Source organism: Ambystoma mexicanum, chromosome 10 (assembly GCF_040938575.1).
Source record: "Ambystoma mexicanum isolate Mex_15411 chromosome 10, UKY_AmexF1_1, whole genome shotgun sequence".
Classification (NCBI taxonomy): Eukaryota; Metazoa; Chordata; class Amphibia; order Caudata; family Ambystomatidae; genus Ambystoma; species Ambystoma mexicanum.
In genome coordinates, this window is record NC_090932.1 from 619,056,490 (window position 1) to 619,074,529 (window position 18,040).

The 18,040-nt window shown below is 48.5% G+C and overlaps 1 protein-coding gene across 1 annotated transcript in view; it reads right to left on the reverse strand.

Moving 5' to 3' along the window:
- The window catches only part of IRS1 (insulin receptor substrate 1), a 224,901-nt gene that overhangs the window by 86,860 nt on the left and 120,001 nt on the right, over positions 1-18,040 (reverse strand). The gene's annotated exons all lie outside the window — the stretch shown is intronic.

The window sequence follows — 18,040 nt, forward strand, 5'->3', positions numbered from 1 at the left end:
TTGCGTGAGAAGGGACCCTGAACTGAGCGTCACTGCTTTGGTGGAGGCGTGCCGCCTCTCTTGCTGGGGCTGCCTCTGCCTTTACCACAACCTCTCCTATTACCCCTGCCGTAACCCTGGGTAGACTGTTGGCTGTTGTTCCACTGTGTACCCTGCCCCTGGGAATAGTTAGATCCTCTCTGGGAATTTTGGCCGCGTGGGCGACGAAAATTACTATTCCCTCTCTGGTTAGGGGGTTTATTGGTTAACTGGCCAAGGGACTCGAGTGTCTCGTATTCGTCCTTGGCATTCTTCAGTGCGTCTTCGACCACCTTACCAAACAACAGATCGGCTTCCACCGGTTTGTCCAACAATGATGCCTGGGTTTCTGCATTAAAACCAGACTGCCGTAACCACGCATGTCTCTTGATAACAGTGCCTTCTGCTATCAATCTGCCTGCGTTGTCCGCAGCGTCAAAGGTTGCTTTCAAAATGCAACCAGACACGGCTCTACCCTCTGCGGAAATCCGAGCTAACTGGCCCTTTAAAGGTTCAGGAGCAGAGGCTATGAGTTCCGCGACTTCTTCCCACTGATGGCAGTTGTAGCTGGCCAACAGGGTGGTGGAGTTTGCAATCCTTGCTTGATAGGCAGACGTTGAGGCTACTTTCCTGCCGAAACCATATAGTTTTTTGCTCTCCTTGTCGAGAGGAGCTTCGGACGATGACAAGGGTGTTCCAGCCCTCTTACGAGTGTTAGTGACAACTAGGGAGTCTGGCTTCAGATGTCCTCTTATATAGAGAGGGTCAGACTGGGCTGCCCTGAAAAGTTTTTCAACCCTGGGATTGACTGCTCTGGTGAGGTTCGGGTTCACCAGGGACGGGTCTATTCTTCGCTGAATGGACTTAAGGATCGGGATGGTCTGGGCAACAGGCCTCCTCTCTCCCACTAACTCCTCTGCGAAGTCCCTCCCCTCCTGGACACCATGGGTGTCAATATGGAAATGTTCTGCTGCACGTGAGAGAACCTCGTTTAGGAGGGGTTGGTTATCGACAGGGGAGTCGGTAACCAGGGCTTCATTTTCTACTGGGGAATCTACTCTGTAGGTTTCAGGGTCTTCCTCTTCCTCTTCTTGGTCATCATCCCCATAGTATCCCGACCCGGGTTGGTCTTCTACCATGCCAAATTCTTGGTCCTCATCAAAGGAAGCCTCTCCTTGATACAGTGAGTATGGTCTTGAGTATGGTTGTACCTCGAAGGGGTCTGTAGACCTCATCAGTGTTTCAAACCGGGGCTTCTTACTCGGGGGGATAGGATCATTAGAGCCTGAGGGTGTCGCCCCTTGTGGATCATACGAAAGGAAATGGTCTGGATTTTTATCGTAAAAATCAGCCAAAGAAGGCATCCTTGACATGACCCTATCTATGTCTTCACTGGACCATTTTTTGGAACTGGGAATGACTCTCTCAGCAAGTCTCGGGGATTTATCTTGAGTAGATCTGCTGGTTTTAGACATATCAGCAGACCTGGTCTTGTCTGTCTGTTTAGGGGGAGTGGTGTGTTTCACAGGTGTGGAAGAGTGCAAAGGCTGCTTCTTCTGCTGTTTTCCCCCCTCCCCGTGAGTGGACAAATGTTTTCCCTGTCCTTTTGTGGCTCCGGAGGTTTTCGACACCTGGCGTTGAGGATCAGGGGTAGGGGTAGGGTCCCTGTCGTTCGAGCGTGGGGCCTCGCTGATTTTGTCTGCGGGCTCCGACTCCTGGAGCGCGGACTGGGGGTGGAAGTCGTCTTCGTCCTCCGACGATCGAACTTATTTTAGCCTAGGAAGCGAGGCACTCTTGGCAAGAGTGGATGATTGCCTGGAGTCATGCGGGGATCTCGCTCGAGAACGCCCAGAGGACACCGAATCGGACCGTTCTGTTTGTGCCTCTTTCCGAGAACTCGACGTCGTCGAGTCTCGGTTGGACTTTGTGTGTTTAGTGTGTGTGGTGCGTGAAGCGCTTGTGTCGCCGGGGATCTTCCCCATAGCTGCCCTGCCGGACGACCTTCCGAGGTCGGGGACTTGCGCTCGGCTGTCTTTCGACGCCGCAATGCCCTCGCCGTCCGAAAGTACAGCGTCGCTGAAGGCGCCCTCCGCTGCCATGGCCGCTTGCCTGGCGTGGTGGGCCCAACGCGTCGAACGGTCCTTAAGTGTCTTAGGTTTAAACCTACTACACGCTCTGCAGTTCGCATCCGGGGTGGTCCCTCGGCAAGTAGAGATTGCACGTGGCGTGCCTGTCGACCCAAGGGTATTTGCGATTGCACTTGGGGCAGAATTGAAAAGGGGTACCCTCCATACGCACCTTGAGGCAGCGGGCTGTTAAGTGTAGGAAATGTATAAGGTGTACCTATATACCAAGAGTGTAGAGTATGTACAACCCCCCACTCTCCCTACTTGCAGGGCCGAGGCCAGAGGCCTTCCAAGGCCCGGGCCGAGGCCAGAGGCCTTCCGAGGCCCAAATCCGTCGTGCAGCAGCCGACGGTCGATTTCTTCTCCAGCCGGCGTCGAGTGTCGAAGTTCGACGTTGGGATGGGGAAGGATGTAAATAAATTAATATTTTAGCAAAACTATGGTTAAGGCCAGGGGACTCCGCAAAATGCTTCCGACCAGTATGGCGGAAAAAAACAATCTGAGGATCCTAGACGCGTGAGGGATCTTGGGTACAGTGGACGTCACACTAGGGATAGTATTACTGGCACGCCCTGTGTCGACGCCCATTTGATTTCGAAAAACAAACTAATACTCCGCAGCTTCCACTAGATGTCGGCCTATGCACAGCATGTGATCTAAGCAGATTCCACAAGCCTCAGAAATATATATATATATATATATATATATATATATATATATATATATATATATATATATATATATATATATGATACATTACTCACCGTAATCGTATTTCTGATGCTTGTATCTGCTTAGATTCACATGCTGTGCATAGGCCGACATCTAGTGGAAGCTGCGGAGTATTACAGTTTGTTTTTCGAAGTCGAAAAATGGGCGTCGACACAGGGCGTGCCAGTAATACTATCCCTAGTGTGACGTCCCCTGTGCCCATGATCCCTCACGCGTCTAGGATCCCCAGATTGTGTTTTTCCTGACATGAGGTAGCATGAGGAGTAGCGTGAGTACAGATAGTCCAAGCAGATAGACAGAAAGGTAAGACTACAAGCAACCATGCGCCTTCTCTCGGAGGGGAGGAAGGGTGGGTCGCATGTGAATCTAAGCAGATACAAGCATCAGAAATACGATTACGGTGAGTAATGTATCCCTTCTGAGGCTTGTGGAATCTGCTTAGATCACATGCTGTGCATAGATTAGCGAGCAGTACCAGAAGAAGGAGGTGGGATGTGAGAAGGGTCATGAGCAAACAGGTGTCTTAGAACCGCTTGTCCCACTTGTGTATCTGCCTTGGAATGAGTGTCAATGCAGTAATGCTGAGTAAAAGTGTGAATAGAGCTCCAAGTAGCTGCTTTGCAAATGGTGTCAAGGGGAACATTTGCAATGAAAGCCAGAGTGGCCCCAATGCCTCTGGTAGAGTGGGCCCTTGGCGTAAAAGGCAGAGTTTTTTCAGAAAGAGAGTAACACAGCTGTATACAGTTGATAATCCACTTTGAGATAGCGCCCTTAGAGACGCGATCCCCCTCTCTGCCTGTAGCTACGGAGACAAACAGTTGATCTGTTTTCCTTAGCGGTCTGGTTTTATTTACATAGTATAAGACCGCCCTACGCACATCTAGGGTGTGTAGTTTCACCTCAGCTGAGCTTTGTGGGTTTTGGAAGAAAGCCGGAAGCTCGATGGACTGGTTTACATGGAACTTGGATATGAATTTTGGTGAGAATCTAGGGTGTGTGCGTAAAACCAGTTTGTCCTTGTGGATAGTAAAGAAAGGATCTTGCACTGACAGAGCCTGAATTTCACTGACCCTTCTTATGGAGGTAATGGCTACTAAGAAGGCCGTTTTATAAGTCAGGTGTTTGAGACTACTTTTATGCATGGGTTCGAAGGGGGGCCCCATGAGCTTAGATAGCACCACATTGAGATCCCATCCTGGCGGTGGGTTCGAGATAGGAGGGTGAAGTCTCTTTACTCCTTCCATGAAGGCTTTAACCACTGGTACTTTCCACCACGAAACCTTGTTATGGGATGTGGTGTAGGCTGAGAGGGCTGCCAGGTGTACTTTCAGAGAGTTAAAAACCAACCCTGCATCCAGCAGGTGGAGCATGTATGTTACAACGTTGGAAGGAGTGCAATCAACCGGGTTGATTTGTTTACTCTGGCACCAGATAACGAATCTTTTCCACTTGTCAAAGTAACAGTGCCTTGTATTTGGTTTCCTGGACTCTTTTAGAATGTCCATACACCTCTGTGGTAATTTGAGATGTCCAAACTCTATGACTTCAGGAGCCATGCTGCTAGGTTCATAGAGTTGGGTTCCTGATGCACTGTTTGACCTTGTTGCTGGGACAGAAGGTTGTACCAGGCTGGGAGTCTGATGGGCTCGCATACCGCCATCCTGCGTAGGTGTGGAAACCATGGTTGTCTCGCCCACATGGGAGCAACTAGGATGAGCGTCATCGATTCCTTGTTCATCTTGTACACCACCTTCCTGATGAGAGGAGTTGGTGGGAAAGCGTACGCAAACATCCCTGACCAGTTCATCCACAGGGCATTCCCCTGGGAGTCCGGTTGTGGGAACCTGGATGCAAATCCTGGGCATCGTTTGTTTTCGCTTGTGGCGAATAGGTCTACAGTGGGGAAACCCCACTGAGAGAAGAGATCTTCTACTACGTCTTTGTGCAGGACCCATTCGTGTTCTTCTGGGAGGGAGTCTCTGCTTAGAGCATCCGCTAGGGAATTGAGCTCCCCTGGAACATGTTGCGATGACAGGAAGATGTTCCGTCTGAGTGCCCATATCCATATTTTCTGGGCAAGCTTGGACAGATTTGGCGAACGAGTCCCTCCTTGCTTGTTCAGATAGAACATGGCTGTCGTGCTGTCCGTCCTGATCTGCACCGACAAGTTTAGTAGATGGGGCTCGAACGCCTGCAGCGCTCGGAATACTGCCAGAAGCTCTAGCAGATTGATGTGGTTCTTGGCTACTGAGTGAGACCAGAGACCCTGAGCTGTGTGGTGGAGATGGTGAGCTCCCCACCCAGTCAGGCATGCATCTGTCGTCACCACTGCCTGTACTTCGGGATCGTAAAAGGGTTTCCCCTTTGCGAGATTCTCTCTTGTCCACCAGTGTAGGTTCTGTACGAGTGTTGGCGAAACGACCACTAGATCGTCCCACTGACCACTTGCCTGAGACCACTGTTTCGCCAACCATTCCTGCATGGGACGCATGCGCAGACGCGCGTGGGGGACCAGGTAAATGCATGACACCATCATGCCGAGTAACCGCATAGCTTTGCGTACTGTTATCTGTTGACCTGACTGATAATGCGGAATTTGCAGAAGTATGTTCCGAATTCTTTCTTCCGAAGGGAAGGTCAATCCTTTCTGAGTATCTAGGATAGCTCCTAGAAACTGTTTTGAGGTGCTTGGCACCAGACTTGACTTTTTCTCGTTGATGGAGAAGCCTAATTCGTGGAGGAGGTCGATGGTCCTCTGAATGTTTGACCTGCAGATTCCTGGGGTTTCCCCCGTTATGAGCCAGTCGTCCAGATAAGGGTACACTGGGATTGCCTCCCTGCGTAGGTGTGCAGCTGCCACCGCCAGTACCTTGGTGAATACCCTTGGTGCAGAAGCTATCCCGAAGGGCAGTACCTTGAATTGGTAGTGGCGACTGTCCACCTTGAAGCGCAAGTATTTTCTGTGCGCCGGGAGCATGGAAATATGAAAATAGGCATCTTTCATATCCAAGGTTGCCATGTAATCCCCCTTTTTTAGGAGTGGGATTACCTCTTGTAGTGTGGTCATACGGAATTTTTGGGGCTTGACATACTTGTTGGCAGGCCGTAAGTCCAAAACTGGACGCATTGTTAAATCTTTCTTTGGCACAAGGAAGTAAGTTGAATAGATACCCTTGTTTACCTGGTGTCCCGGGACGAGTTCTATCGCGTCCTTTTCTAGCAGAATGGCGATCTCCTCGAGGAGGATCTTCTGATGTTGTAAAGAGTGGACTTTTTGTCTTGGAGGATGGTTTAGGGGACGTTGCAGTAGTTCTATGCAGTACCCATTGGATACTGTTGACAGCACCCATCTGTCGGATGTTATCCCTTCCCATGCCTGGGTGAAACTTGATATTCGTCCCCCTACTGGGGTTGCATGGGAAGGGACCCTGAACTGAGCGTCACTGCTTTGGTGGAGGCGTGCCTCCTCCTTTACTGGGGCTGCCTCTGCCTCTACCACGTCCTCTTTTACTACCCCTACCATACGCCTGGGTAGACTGTTGTGAGCTGGTGTTCCACTGTGTACCCTGGGTGTGGGAGTAGCTATTTCCTCTATTGGAATTTTGGCCGCGGGGGCGACGAAAATTGCCATTCCCTCTTTGGTTAGGTGGTTTGGTAGTTAACTGGCCAAGGGATTTGAGGGTGTCGAATTCTTCCTTAGCGTTTTTTAGAGCGTCCTCGACTGCCTTACCAAACAGGAGATCACTTTCCACTGGTTTGTCTAAGAGCGCAGCTTGTGTTTCTGCTTTGAATCCCGACTGCCTCAACCAAGCATGCCTTTTGATGACAGTCCCCTCTGCTATAAGTCTACCCGCATTGTCAGCGGCGTCCAGAGTTGCTTTTACAGTGCAGCCTGACACGTTCCTTCCTTCCGCACAAATGCGAGCTAGCTGGCTTTTAAGGGGTTCGGGAGCAGAGTCTATTAGTGCTGCCACTTCTTCCCACTGGTGACAGTTGTAGCTAGCCAACAGTGTGGTGGAATTCGCGATTCTGGCTTGGTAGGCTGCCGTGGAAGCTACTTTCCTGCCAAAACCATACATTTTTTTACTTTCTTTGTCGGGGGGAGCCTCAGAGGAAGATAATGGTGTACCAGCTCTTTTGCGGGTGTTGGTTACTACTAGAGAGTCTGGCTTAAGTTGACCTCTAATATATAGGGGGTCCGACTGGCATGCTTTAAACAGCTTCTCCACTCTCGGATTTACAGGTCTTGTCAGGTTTGGGTTGACAAGGGATGGTGCTATTCTGCGTTGAACAGATTTTAGGATGGGAATGGTCTGGGCTACTGGCTTCCTTTCCCCTATTAGTTCTTCCGCAAAGTCCCTTTCTTCCTGGACACCTTGTGTGTCTATGTGGAAGTGGTTAGCTGCCCGAAAGAGCAGTTCATTCAGGAGGGGCTGATTATCTATTGGGGAGTCAGACACTGGGGCTTCCCTTTTGACTAGTGAGTCCATTCTGAAAATATCTGGGTTATTTTCTGGCTCATCCTCGTCTTCGTCTTCGCCGTAATAATCTGATCCTGCAGGATCTTCTGGCGTGTCAATTTCCTGACCTTCTATCAGGGAAGAGTTTCCTTGGTCTGTAGGGAAGAGGTAAGAATAGGGTTGGACCTCGATGGGGTCTAAAGGCCTAAATGGTGTCTCGACCCGGGGTCTTTTATTTGAGGGGATAGGGTCCCCTGACCCCGAGGGAGAATCTTCCTGAGGGTTTAAAGCTAGGAGTTGTTCAGGGTGTCTTTCGAAAAAGTTCGCCAAGGAAGACATCCTTGACATTACTCTGTCAATGTCCTCGCATGACCAGAGTTTTGAGCTTGGGGTGACCTTGCTGGGACTTTCTATGGATTGGCCCTGAGAAGACTTGGTCAGTTCTTTTGTAGTGGAGGACTGCAAGGGTTGTTTCCTTTGCTGTTTACCCCCTTCCCCGTGGGTGGAAGTGTGTTTCCCCTTTCCCTTATCTTTCGACGCCTGGCGTCGAGGATCGGAGGTGGAATCCCTGTCTTTCGAACTAGCCTTCGAAACTGGCCCCTCTTTACTCCCAAGTGATGTACCCTTTTCCTGGGGTGCAGGCTGGGGGTGGAAGTCGTGTTCGTCTCCGGACGATTGATCTTCCGGGATATTAATGGTCGAGGCACTCTGTGCAAGTGTGGAGGCTTGCCTGACGTCGTGCGGCGACCTCGACCGGGACCGCCCAGAGGACGTCCTTTCGGACCGCTCCTTCTGTGCCTCTTTCCGAGGTTTCGACGACGTCGAATCTCGGGTGGATTTTTTGTGTTTAGCGTGTGTATGTGTAACGCTTTTGTCGCCGGGGGACTTCCCCATAGTCGCCGGGACGGACGACCTTCCGAGGCCGGGGACGTGCGTTCGGCTGTCCTTCGACGCCTTGGTGCCCTCGCCGTCCGAAAGTTCGGCGTCGCTGCCGTCGCTGAAGGTACCCTCCGCCTCCATAGCTGCTAGCTTGGCGTGGTGGGCCCAACGCTTGGTGGAGCGGTCCTTAAGAGTTTTGGCCTTAAACCTATTACAGGCCCTGCAACCCGTCTCGGGGTGGTCTCTGGGTAGGCAAAGGTTGCACGTAGCGTGCTTATCTACCCAAGGGTATTTCTTATTACACTTGGGGCAAAACTGAAAGGGCGTACCCTCCATACGCGCCTGTGGGCAGCGGGCAAGTGTGTGTAGGTAATAAGGTGTCGAGTGTGGAAGTGTACCACCCCCACTCTCCCTACTTGTAGGGCCGAGGCCAGCGGCCCAGGCCCGAGCCGAGGCGGAAGCCTCAAGGCCCAATCCGTCGGGTATTCGACGTTGATCTCCTCCCCGGTTCGGCGTCGAGATGTTGATCGACGAAAGGTTGGCCAAACGGGGCAAATTAGAATTAGTTTAGAGTGAAAATATGGCAAAGCCAGGGAACTCCGATGAAGTGCTTCCGACCAGAATGGCGGAAAAAAACAATCTGGGGATCCTAGACGCGTGAGGGATCATGGGTACAGGGGACGTCACACTAGGGATAGTATTACTGGCACGCCCTGTGTCGACGCCCATTTTTCGTCTTCGAAAAACAAACTGTAATACTCCGCAGCTCACACTAGATGTCGGCCTATGCACAGCATGTGATCTAAGCAGATTCCACAAGCCTCAGAAATATATATATATATATATTTTTTTTTAAAGTTAGTTTGTTTTCTATTCCTTTTTTTAGGGATAGCAACAGAGACCACCGGGGTAGCAAGGGAGAGCACAGGGGTCTCCATCGCGACCCCTAAATTACATCCTTGGACTCGGCCCTCAATTTACTCCATCAGGATGGAAGCCTTGCACGCCCATGGTTCCAAAATGTTCATGGAACCCTTAGCTCAAATGGGTGCATGGAACTCTGTCTCACCGGATAGGATTGACTCATCTACACCCGAAACATTTAAGCAAAAATTCTGGGATTGCGCTGCGGAGACAGCAAGGGAAATGAGAGTCCCAAATACAGATTCAAATTGGTCTAATAAAACGTACTTCTGGATATGAACATTATTTTAGATACCATGAAATCAAGAGTACTGTGTTCCCTCTACATTAGATTTGGTACCTTATGGTTACCCAGCTAAACAAATGGGACCCAACCAAATCAAATGCACACATTGTAAAAATTGGGTCAGTCAAACAAACATGTTCTCCTGGTATAGTCTTTGTATATACACACACACAATGCTGCAAAATGTACCAGAAAGATATGTTCCTTCAACATGGCATAAAGTCTACAGCAGACACCATCACCTTATGCAAAGAGTGACTATGGGCCTCATGACCCTGCCGGTCCGGAAACAACAGTGGTGGTAAAACCGCTGTCACCGTTGTTTCTGGACCGGGTGATTCAGAGATCTGCAGGCGGGAGTAACACCACCCGCCTGTAGGCGGAAATGGAAACACTGGCTCGGTCATAGACTGTACCAGTGTTTCCATTGTACCCATCCCCATGGAGTCCAATAAGACTCCATGGGAATGGGGAATTACGGAAGTCCGCCTCCAGAATTACCGGGTCACTGGGGTTGTAATGCACCGGTGATTCCGGCAATCACGGAGGAGGAATGTTATTTGGAGGTCCGGCGGCAGCCTGCCAGTTTTTCCGGCACGGCTGCTGCCGGACTCGTAATGAGGCCCAATGTCATTGTCTTTGCAGTTGCAAAACGTGTTTATCTTGGTTGAGAAGAAAACCAATGTTGGGAGTTAACAACCTGTATGGGAAGTACATTTTTCAACGCTTTTAAACTTCCATGGTTTCATGTGCCACGAAATCGGTACCTCACATGCGTGGGTGTGCTCACCTGGACGGAAAAGAAAAAGGGTTCACCATCCCCAAGTCAGCGACAGTGTCACCATGCCTCCCTGGAGGGAAAAACTATACTGCAGCATGGCCATAGCTCCAAGACAGCCAGGGGTGCTGCCCCCGGCCTAGGGCGGCTGTCTCCCTTGTGGGGTCACCACCCCCCCCCCGCCCCCCCCCCCAAGCCCAGCGGCAGTCGCACAGAGCTCTGGCCAGGTTCCCAATCATTATAGGGAAACGCTATAATGCAGCCCAGCCAGAGCTCTAGGACGGCTGGTGGTGCCATCCCCAGGCCTTTGGCGTCTCCTTGCACGTGGGTAGACTGCACCCCAGCTCAGCCCAGCAGCGGTCATCAGTTAACCTGGCAGGGTCCCTGTCCCTCCCCTTAGGGAAAAACTAACGCGGCATGGCCAGAGCTCCAGAGCAGCAGAGGGTACTGCCCCCGGTCTTGGGCCCCTGTCTCCCAGGTGAGTCGCCTGCCCCAGGCCCAGCAACATTCCCAGGGAGCCCCAGCAGGGTCCCCATGCCTCCCCAGAGGGAACATCTGTAACGCAGTTCGACCGTTGCAAAGCCCAGCAGCAGTCCCAGTGAGCGCGCACACACAGGGTCCCCAACCTTCCCCGGAAGGAAAAGCTCACACGTGGCCCGGCCAGAGAGCCAGAACGAGCGGGGGTACTGCAAAGGGGAAAAAAAGCCCCCCCACCCAAAACCCCAAAATCCATGATGGCTTAGTGCGCCTTACTGCTTCCCAGGGTTGGCAAAATGGGAACAGACCCTCAGTTTTTACCCCCAGGGAAGCAGCAAGGGTATGCCCATCCTTAGGGGGGCGGGGGTGTGGAGGGGAATCCCATGGGGCTGGTCCTACAGGCATAGACCCAGACCCCAGAATGCCCCCAAATGTGCCTCTGGTAAAATTGCCCTGTTTTGTCTTCCTTGGGTGCAAAACAGCACGAATTTGCCCCCAATGGCGGCAAAAAAACCATGCCATCTTGTTGGCATTGAAGGTGGGGCGGATTGGCTGGGGGGGCAACCGGAGAGCCCCACCCTAAGATAATATAGCTGGTGGCCTAGTGGTCCTTGCTGCTTCCCGGGGGTGACAAAATGGGGTCAGAACCCCAGTGTTGCTCCCACTCAGGGAAGCAGCAAGGGGGCTGGCCCACAGGTACGGGGCCAGCCTGATGGCCCCCAAGCGTTCCACTATATGTGGAGTGTAATGTTATTTTGCCTTGCATGGGGCAAATCAGTGCAAAACTGCACTAATTTGCCCCCAAAGGCTGCTAAACGCTATCTGGTTGGCATTTTCTGGGGGGAGAGGGGGGCAGATTGGCCTGGGACACCCCAATCCCCCCATCCCCCACAAAGATCATATTGTGGTGGGCTGTCCACAGGCACAGGGCCAGCCCCCTAATGCCCCCAAGTGTGCCTTTATGAAAGATGTTTTGCCTTCCTTGGGGGCAAAACAGCACCCATCTGCCCCTCAAAGAAGGCAAAACATTGTGGCTTTTTTTGGTGGGGGGCTGTTCAGCCTGGTTGGGGGGGAGGGGCACCCCCAAAATCAATGCCCTGGTGGTCATTGCTGGTCGAGGATCGAATGATCCTTGACCAATAATCTCGCCAAGAGGGCTTGCTGGAAAGGGGTCTCCCCCTTTCCGACGAGCCCCGACTCAAGGAGATCGGACAAAAAAGCCCTTTCAGTACCCAAAAGCCTGTCTGCGAAAATGAAACACTGAAGCCTTTTGGCTTCAGCATGTAAATTTCATTTCCTGATGTTGGCACACGTAGCGTGCACCAACGTCATCACAGCTTCACCCCGACCACTAGGCACGGAAGGGGAGGTCTTCCTCTCCACAGCCTGGGGGTCGCATCTGCCCCCCCCCACCAGAAGTGAGTAGTGCGGAGGACGAGCTATCTCGTCCTCCGCACTTATGGGGTTAAGGAGAGACTTAGGACAGCTGGCACGTTGCATTATCCAGATATGTTCACAAGTTGTGGAAGTTCAGGTTTACTTTCAGATAACGGTAAACTACATATATAATAAGATCGCTTGGCATGTGAAAAAAAAAGAACTCTTTAATGTTAGCCATGCATGATATCGTGGCAGAACCCGATAGAAACAAGAACAGGAAATCTGAGTTTGCGATCTACAAAAGGATACACAAATATGCAATATTCTATAGAATTGGTCAGGCCTTCAGCTACTGGGCCTTTTTACACATTAAAATCGTGTAAGACACCCTTTTATCTTTCTATGCACCTGTTGAGAGCAGAGTTCAATGCAAAGGGCAAATGAATTGATAGAAAACAGAACACATCTTTTATTATCTCTGCATGGATGAAGTTGCTGGCCAGTTCAGACATTTTTCTCTGAGCTGCAGTGCAGCAAGCCGGTCAAGAATAGCGCACAGTGAATTTCTTTCCAACTTCTGTTTTGCGTCTGTAGATGCTAATGAAAATGATGAACTTCATAATGCATGAATTTGTCGTAGCATTTTTTGCATTAATAAGATGGAAAACTTAATGGACAAATTATGTTTTTTATTGAATGCTTGCTTGCATTGCAGCTAAGTATTATTCGAAGTTCCTGTGTTGTATGCATTGATCATCAACGATAATGGCAATTGTTTCATTTATATAGTGCTTCCGCCACACCACTGTGCATAAAGCATATTTACTAACAATTAACCAATCGAAGTTGATTTTCATTTATTGAAATCAGAAAGATGGAAGGTGAGATTCGAACCTGCAACATGCAGATCATTCAGAGATCGAAGCAGCGATCGGTGGGGTGTTCATACATATTAGTGTGGGAGAGAAGGTTTTCCACAAATGTAATTAACTTTCTATTATGTTGTTTTTTCTGATTCTCAGAGCAGAGTTAACCTTATTTGAACAAGTCACTATCAATGCAATATTCGTTATATCGGTGAGGAGCTTGTACTGCAGAGGCAATTAACTGTTCCTGTTCTATGTGGGTGGTGCTCTCACTGCTAGTAAGCTATTCCTATTCTATGTGAAGGGGAGCTTGGATCGCTTAGCCCCTGCTAGGCAAGTTCTTTGTGAGGGGAATTTGGACTACTGAGGCCAATGCTGTTCCCGTTCTACGAAGTCGTACGGGCTTACGGTCGGTTCCCTTCATTTACCTGTTTAGTGTGGGGGTGCTTGCACAGCTCCACCCCATGCAGTTCCATCTCTAAGAGTGGCACATCTACAGCCTTGACCGATTACTTATCTGTACTAATCTTGTATGGTTACAGTTCAGGCCTATGGCATACCCTTTCTATACTAAGGAAGGTAGTATGCGCTCCTGAATAATGTTGCACCTGTTCTGTGTGAGGGGAGCTTCTACTGCAGAGACCCATTCCTTATCTGTTCCGTGTGGGTATCTCCTACCCTTGCTTTGCCTTGCACAGATTCACTCCACCTGTTCTACATGATGAAAGTTTGCATTGCTGTTATCCTGATTTGCCTTTACTGTTTGTCTGCAAGAAGCCTGAACGGCTCCTACATCAAGCTGATCTGTTCTGTGTCAAGCGGTAAGCAGATTATGCTTCTGTTGTACCCATTCTTTGCATGCAGGGGAAGTTCAGAGTATTTGTGCTCACCTGTTCCATTTGTGAGAGGGTGCTTGTGCTACTGCCCACTGTGCTTTACCTGTTAATTGTGAGAGAACCCTGCTTTTCTGCCATGTGGGCCACATAATTATGTTCATACAGTTTACTTTTTGCATGTGTCGGCTGGATGCCACATGTTTTACTCTTGTGAAGGATCAAATAAATGTTTACTTCCTTGAAATCACATTTACTCTCAAAGTTTAAAAATGGGGAGTAAAATACTAATCTCAATCTCATCTGGAGCACTAGAACTGGTCATGAGTTTACTATATTTTGACACAGACCATAAATGCGTCAGGAAAAACATCGTAGCACTTCCTAAAAATAGATGTGGTTCACTTACTATTAAGCACACCGACAAAAAATTAACTATCCATATTTACAACACAAATCTCTGGAGAGTAATATTTTGCACTGCTATTGAAACTTACTATCATATTTCAATCATCATTATGTACACATTCCTGAGTATGTACGAAAGGGAACCTCCACTGGAAGGGGTTGAAGCTTTTAATGCTTTTAATACCATTAAAACACGAATCTGGAAGTATGACTATTCTTCCAACATCACTGGAGTTCTGAACTCATTTTTGTATAAGAACTTTAAGTCACTTCCCCATTTCACAGCTATAGGAGTTTAAAAATAAAATTGCTGTCACACGGGCTTCACTGTTATAGTGTTGTAGAATGTAGTGCGTCAGTGACTTAAGCTGGCAGCGAGAGCTCAAACTCAGAAGTGGGCGAGAAGCTATTAAAGGAGGGGTTGACCAGGGTGCCCCCTTCAGTGTAACTTTATCCCAACATATCGATTCCTTTCAAAGGCAAAAAGTTAAGCACGTTGCTTTATTTCCCAATACGCACAAGCTGGAGAATAATTGTCACAGTGCTTCAGCAAACATTTACGCGATACAAAATGATTGTGCCCATACTTAAACACTGGGAACGTGTACTTAATGTACAACTAAAACTGTCGATAATTTATGAATAATATAAAAAGTTCTAAGCGTACAATGCGATCGATTTTAAGGTGGTTTGCCAGATTTAGCATGTGTAAAGTTAGGATGCACAATTTATGTTTTGGCAACTTAAAGCCGGAAGAAATTAGTTAATCTTCTTTAGGTCCAAATTATGTTGCCCATCAACTGGGCCAGTTGAATTTAAACATTAAGTCCACATTGCATAATCTACATGGGAGACGTGGACGTTTCACATCAGTGTATCCTTTATCCAACACCACAGAATTGTATGCTAATGCTGGACATTATTTTCCGATAGTCCCATTTATTTTTTCAAAAGATGTATGCTTTTCTAATGGTTGAATTTCAGGACGCAAAGTAATCCGAGGAGAAACGTTTTATTATTTAATTAAAATATTCCACTGAATTACTCTGCTTTCTACCCACGAGTGATCACAAGGTTTGCACAACTTACCAAGATGATGCTGGCAGTGTCCAGTTAGCTCAGAAGGGTAGATTGACTGGGTAGTGCCTCTGAAAATGGGGTATGGTTTGCCCGATCAAGCCCCTGGTAACTCACTTCTTCATTCACAGTAACCAAAACGCGTGTTTGTATGTGATCTACACTGAATTTGGATAGGAGGAGAAGATCCCCAAACGCCTTGACTAGCAGACGTTCAAAAGTATTGTAGTGACAGAGGACAAATTTGCCTCTGCAGTATTACACGTCAAAGCAACGAACTAATTTATTGTACTCCATGCACAAATCAGAATGGAGAAGGGCCTGGCCTCAGTTTGAAAGCGACCAGACACTGCAGAGGAAAAACCGCAGAACATCCTTCATGAAACAAACAGCAGTAATTTTTTCACTAACATTTTGGTGCTTCCGTTGCGACAGGTTTGTTTCGCACGTGGGTAAAGCCGTTTTGATTTTATGGCGTGCACTGCTGCTCTTTTGTCTCTCTTGTTCGCCGGAAATATATGGAGCACTCTGGATATTTCCCATTCCTTAATGCTAGAGGATATGTTCTCATTCCGAGGAGTGCCTTTCAGCACCCCAGAGTCAGGCAGATCCTTCAAAATGTCTGCTTAGCCAGGGAGAAATTGACCAAAAGAGTCGGTTTATTATGAGATCTGCCAATACAGGCTGTAGATGTCTCAATATGATAGTAAGGTATTCCTCGTAAAAAAAAAAAAAAAAGCTGCATTTTGGTACCCTTTTTAAATAAATAGATAAGGGGTGGGGGAAGGGTTTAAATTAAGGTGTGGTTGGTTGGCTGGCAGTCACTCCAGCAATTAAAAAAAAAAAAAAAGAAAAATAGTTTTCAGAATTAGGCTTTTCGGCCTTGTTATTGTAATGTTGCTATATGAACGTATAATCGATAGTACAACTACTTCCTATTCCTTTATACTTCAGGTATGTCTGCCCAAACAGGAATAAACGAAGAGCCGTTCAACACACGCAAAAAAAATCCCTTCATACAAAAATGTAAATTAGGGGGTCACGTGTGGCAACCCACCCACCCGACCCTGTTCCACATGCCCCCACACTTAAACTACACCAGTCAGTCCTGTACTTTGCATAGAACGAATGCTATAGCATTAGGGCAGACTTCTTTCACACCCCTCCGGTCAGCCTCCTGCCCGGAGATTGGTAGCAGATCAATTCCCTTGTGCTTCGTGTAGCAGATTTCCATATTTGCCAGTCCTACAGTAAAGCAATAGATACGGATCATGCATCAAAGCTGTGCGCTCTTGTCAAAGCTTTGGGAGCAGTTTCAAGCACTACGAAGAGTTCTTACACAGCAATCCAAATTAGTCCAGGGTCTTTGCACAGGCAAAGAAAAACCTTTACCCTTCCGTCTAAAACAGTAACAATGAGGTCTCTACCTAGGCTATTATGTCAACTTCGCGGTTTAAAAATCAGAACAGAGTCCGCCCAGTATTGCAACGACTATAGTGGGTGCCAAACTTGGTTAGTGCAGTAAACTACTGTTGAGAACAGGAAACGTTGAAATGAGTACATTTCAAAACATTCAAAACAGTGCAGTACAAGCGATAACTGGGTTGGGTCGGAGTGATCCTCCAACCCAAGCTAGGAAAGCCTTACACTGGCTCCCAGTGGAGGATAGAGTAGCCTTTCGCGTTCTCACGGAGGCTCACAAATGCCTTTTTAAGACTATGCCAGATCATCTCTGAGAAAAGCGCAGAGATTAAAATTCCAACATGTTGAAGGTACCAAGAGCAAATTTGTCTATTACTGGTGAAGGGGCTTTCCATCTTATAGTACCTAAACCATGGAATGCCCTTCCCCCAGAATTGCGGCAATGTGAGTCGCTAGGCCTGTTTAAGAGATGCAGTCCTTTGTGTTCAGCGCCCGGATGCCTTCGGGCTTGTCTCTTTTGCGCTATATAAATATTAATAGAATATTATGAACTGTGATGTGTTCCCATGCCCAATAAGACTCATGAGGGAACCACCGGGTACGAAGGTGAATGATCATTGCCATAACAGGTATAACCCCCCCCACCACCCCTGTTGAGTCGAATACAGGAATTACGGGCACAGAGGGCTTGACTGGGACTCTGAATTGGTCACTGAGGTGGTGACCTGTCGCCTCAAGGTCTCTACTTGCTCAAGCCCCAATAACAAAAATGACGACTCTAGACGGCATTGAGTCCATAGCAGTTGTTGGCTCCACAAATCAAGACCATTACTGGCCTTTGCCAAGAGGACTGCTTCCAGGCTTTGAATAAAGCTACCACAGCCATGAAAAAGGTCCCTCTGTGCAGCTGTCTTCACCAGTACCAGGGCATAGGGTTCCTCTTAAGATGTGAAAACTCTCAAAGCACCTCACAAAAGGACCCTCATATGGAACCTTCAACGTAGTCTGCTTCCAATGTGTAGTCTGATGTTGTTCCCAGGAAGCACTCCACTGTGAATTATAGAAATGGTAAACTAGTGCATATAAACCTGCATGGAGCATGCCCACAGTCCTCCCTCCTCCGCACATCTGGCACCAACCGCCAGGACTGCCTAAAAGGAAATAGTTTTGCCTTTGCTCTGAAGTAATTGTAATTTGGAGATTCCTCTCAGTTCTCGGCTGTTACTGATAGCCAGTGCCTTTATTCTTTTTCTTCTTTGACACCCACCCACAGGTCAGATCACCACGAACTCTGTTAAGAGTGTGCGCTCAAATCAGTTTTGCCTGTGTGCGCTTCACAGACAGCATGGCAAGTGGGAAGACAGCTCTACATAC